Here is a 4305-nt window from a genome sequence, read left to right on the forward strand (position 1 = left end):
CCCCCCACCCCCCAGCAGGAAGACTCCTTCGGCTCAAAGGTCAGTGGGACACAGAGAGAGAGAGAGAGAGAGACCCCGTTTACAGCACAGAGACTAATAGCTGCTTCCTGGCCCTGTCTCTCCAAACTTGGAGGGGCTCCCCCCACCCCCTAGAGGGTTTCTGCTCAGAGACCTTTGGCCTTACACAACAGTCCTGCCTTTCTTGGGAAAAGCAGCTTTCAGTTCCTCCTGACTCTTGGCCTGCCCTGGGTGCACTCGGGTGGGTTAAACACTCCTCCCCGGGGGATGCAAGACCCAGACCCAGGACGGTGGCCGGAAGAGCTGGAAGAGCCGAGGCACTTCTCCTCACCCCAACCAACCCTGCTTCACCTTGCCCCGCCCCGCCCCAGGCTGACCACTCTGGCCTCTGGGTCCCTGCACGCGCTAAGGACACAGGACACTGGTCACTGGGCGGGCACTAAGCTAGCTCATTCACAAAGCATGGGGCAGCAGGGGACAGGACCGGTGACAGGTGGAGGGGTTAGCTGTGGGGTCACTGGGCTGGGGCAGGAGTGGGGAGCCCTTCTTGCTCACCAGCCATGGAAGGGACCCTGGCGTGAGTGGCCTAATTCACGGCCAGAGGCAACAGGGGCGGGCCATGCCAGAATGGGACAAACCCGGGCTGGGGTCTTAGGTGTGGCCGGCCTCCCAGGAAGGGCCTGTTTCTTGCTCCTCCGGCCAGCAACCCTCGGACATCTCCTGGCTGCCAGGCCCTGTGCTGGGCACTGGTGGTGACAACACCAGCCAGTCCCGCAGGGAGCCATAGCGACTGGGGAGAGCACGGCTCGTGCTGGCGGCTGCCACGGGCTCTCAGCTCTGTTCTCATCACAGCACCTGTGGGAACAGGCTAGCTGCACTGCTACGGCAAGGGACGGGTGCCGGTGGCCAGGGGAAAGGAGGGAGGCAGGGGTGTGAGCAAAGCCGGGCCTGGTGCGGAGGCACGGAGAGGAGGGGGAAAGAGAGCATGTGTCCTGTGGGGCTTCCCTCTCGGTGTGAGCCCAGTGGAACCCCTGCTCCTGGGGGCAGGAGGACTGCTCTGGGAAGATGGCCAGTGCCCCCTCCCCACCAGCTGCTCGTGGATCCCCTTTCCTGCTCCTGTGCCAGCAGTAGCTCATCTGGCCAGCCTCTGGGGACATCCATGGGGCCCCTCACCAGGCCTGAGCCCCTGATGGATGGCCCCCCCATCCTCCCACCGGGGCTCCAAGCCAGCCCCATCCACCAGAGAATCCCGAGTCCCTAACTGCAGAGGCTGGGCAGTGCCCATGGGAGACAAGGGCCACCTGAGCTGAAACCCAGCGGGCTTACCTAGGGGGACAGACCGAACCGTGTGCCCCCTCCAACATTCATGTGTCGCAGCCCTAACTTGCATGGCCTTGGGATGTGACTGTATTTGGAGGGAGGGCCTCTGAAGCGGTGATCAAGTTAAAATGAGGCCATTAGGGTGGGCCCGAATCCAGTGACTGGTGTCCTTACAGAAAGGGGAAAATAGGACACAGATGAACACAGAAGGAAGACCGTGTGAGGCCACGGGGAGAAGGCGGCCATCTGCAAGCCAAGGAGGGACACCTCAGAAAGAACCAGCCCTGCTAACACCTTGAGCTTGGGCTCCTGGCCTCCAGAATGAATCGTGAGGAAAGAACTTCGTTTACTAATAAAACAATTTTACTTCAAATGGACCTTCACATACATATGATAACATCAAACATCTCTTTAGGGGCGCCAGCCGGCTCAGTCTGTGGAGTGGGTGACTCGAGGTCTTGGGGTTGTGGGTTCGAGCTCCACGCTGGGTGGAGAGATGACTTAAAAGCTTTAAACAAACAAAGAGCATTGATCCGACACTCTCAGTGTGAGAAATTAGATTTCTGTTGTCCCAGGGCCACCCAGACCGGCCGGCTTTGCTTCAGCAGCCAGAGCAAACCCAGGCGCCCGGGATGGACCTAAGTAAGGCGGGAGAGGTGTCGGGTGCCTAGGGACGTGAGGAGGGAATGAAGGCCAAGACAGACCCTTTCTCCATGGCCTTGGTCTCCCCGCTGTCCCACACGGACCTCGTGCTTTAACTGCATACTGAGGATGTCCCCTTCCCTCCAAACCCAACCATCTTAAGCCACTGGGCTCTGGTTGAAAGGGGGAGTGGAATTAACACGTCAAGACGCACTGTGGACCCATGATCCCCGCCCGCTGGGCTCTTCTCTTCCAGAGTCATCTATGCAAGTCTTCTCCTCGCACCCCTCCTCTCTCCTAGACACAACCCCCCACACCCCCACCTCTTATTTGCATCCTATGCAGTCTATCCTCCCATCCATCCCCTTGGGGTTGAGGCTGGGGCCCCTCTCGGGGCTGGCCTGCACCCTCCCCTTTCTCCACTCTCCCCAGGATTCTTCCAGCTGTGGGTGGATGGCCACGTGTTGTGTAGACGCACTTCTGTGCCCCATCCTCTTCTCTCACATCATGAGCTGTTTGGCCCTGTGGTCCCCACGCCTAGCTCTGCCCTGCCACCCTCTGGGAGTGTGTGACCTTGGGTCCCCTTGATCCTTCTGTAAAATGGGGCTAACTGGCCCCAGCTCAGAGGCTTACCATGAGGACTGAACTGCGTCCGCACATGGAGCACCTGTGCGGCTCAGTTGGTTAGGCGTCCAACTCTTGATCTCAGCTTAGGTCGTGATCTCGGGGTTGTGAGCTCAAGCGCCGTGTTGGGCTCCATGCTGGGAGGGCAGCTGACTTTAAAAAATAATAATAAAAATTAAAATTTTTTTCTTTTAAAGATTTTGTTTATTTATTTGACAGAGATCACAAGTAGACAGAGAGGCAGGCAGAGAGAAAGGGGGAAACAGGCTCCCCGCTGAGCAGAGAGCCCGATGCGGGGCTGGATCCCAGGACCCCAGGATCACAACCTGAGCCGAAGGCAGAGGCTTTAACCCACTGAGCCACCCAGGCGCCCCGAAAAATTTAAAAGTTTTTTAAAAAGGAAAGGCATCCACACAGTGGCCAGCCTGCAGGCCGGGAGCCACTCTAACTCCGCATGGTCACAGGCCTCTACCCATTTTTTCTAGCGGATGGGCAATTCATTAAGCCAGCCTCATCTCTGGGCATTTGGACCAGCGCCAAGCCGAAGGTCTAGAATGTCGAACGTCCTTTGGCCTACAGCTCTTCCCTGGGTGGCTCAGGAGAATGGTTAGCACTTCAGCGACAGAGACAGAAAGTGAACCTTTTTCTATGCTGAGCAGGCATCTTCCAATGGGTGTCTTTCTGGCATCACATGGCTGCCAGCCCCGGGGAAAGCCAGTGTGGGGGTTCTGGCAATGCTGGAATGATCTACACCTTGGGTCCTACCCTTGGGCCCCCTGGTTGACCTGCTCTGAGGTTTGTGGACTCTGCCTGCAAATTGTTTCTGACCTTCGCTCCTTTGGTTCTTATCAATTTGCGTGAGCTCTTAATAGACTGATAACACATGGCTTGTTCCTACCACACAACTGGCTCTCCACTGCACATCAGCAAGCATGGGGCACTCTGAGAAATGTGTGCTTTTGGAAACAAGGTCTGGGGAGCTGAGAGGTTTGAAGATTTTGTGATACGGGGAGTGTGGGTATTGCTGGGGGGGGGGATGTAGGGGGAGGACCCAGAAAGAGAAACACCCGTCCTTGGTGTTCCTGTGCCAGCACATCAGGGGCCGGTGGGAGGCACCTTGCACACAGACCACAGCACACACATGAGCCCCCGGTCTGCTTCCTGTGAGTCACCATGAAGAATGAGGTTTGGAGACACGTCGCAGCCAGCTGATAGCCTGCCTGTGACAGCAAGCACGAAGCCTCCACCTCATTTATAAACAAAGGATTGGAAAAAACGGTCTCTCAAAACATTAAACATAGAGTGACGAAAGGACCCGCCATCCCAGTCCTAGGTATCGACCCAAGAGAACGGAGACCATATGTTCGTATAAAAACTCATCCGTGAATGTTCACAGCAGCGTTATTCCCAATAGCCAAGGGGTGGGAAAAGCCCCATGTTCGTCACGTGATGACTGAATCAAGAAAATATGGTGAGGTACCAGTTCAACTCCAGTGTGGATGGACCTTGATGACAGGATGCTCAAACACAAAAGGCCACATGGGACATGATTCCAGTTACAAGAAGTGACCAGAACTGGCAAATCCCTGGGGTCAAGAAATAGACTCGTGGTCGCCAGAGGCTGGGAAGTGACTGCTAACAGGCATGGGTTTCTTTCATTCTGGGGTAAAGAAATGATCTGGAATGAGACAGTGGTGAAGT

The sequence above is a fragment of the Lontra canadensis genome, unplaced genomic scaffold (genome assembly GCF_010015895.1).
Source record: "Lontra canadensis isolate GAN:19392208 unplaced genomic scaffold, GSC_riverotter_1.0 scaffold88, whole genome shotgun sequence".
In the NCBI taxonomy this organism is placed as follows: Eukaryota; Metazoa; Chordata; class Mammalia; order Carnivora; family Mustelidae; genus Lontra; species Lontra canadensis.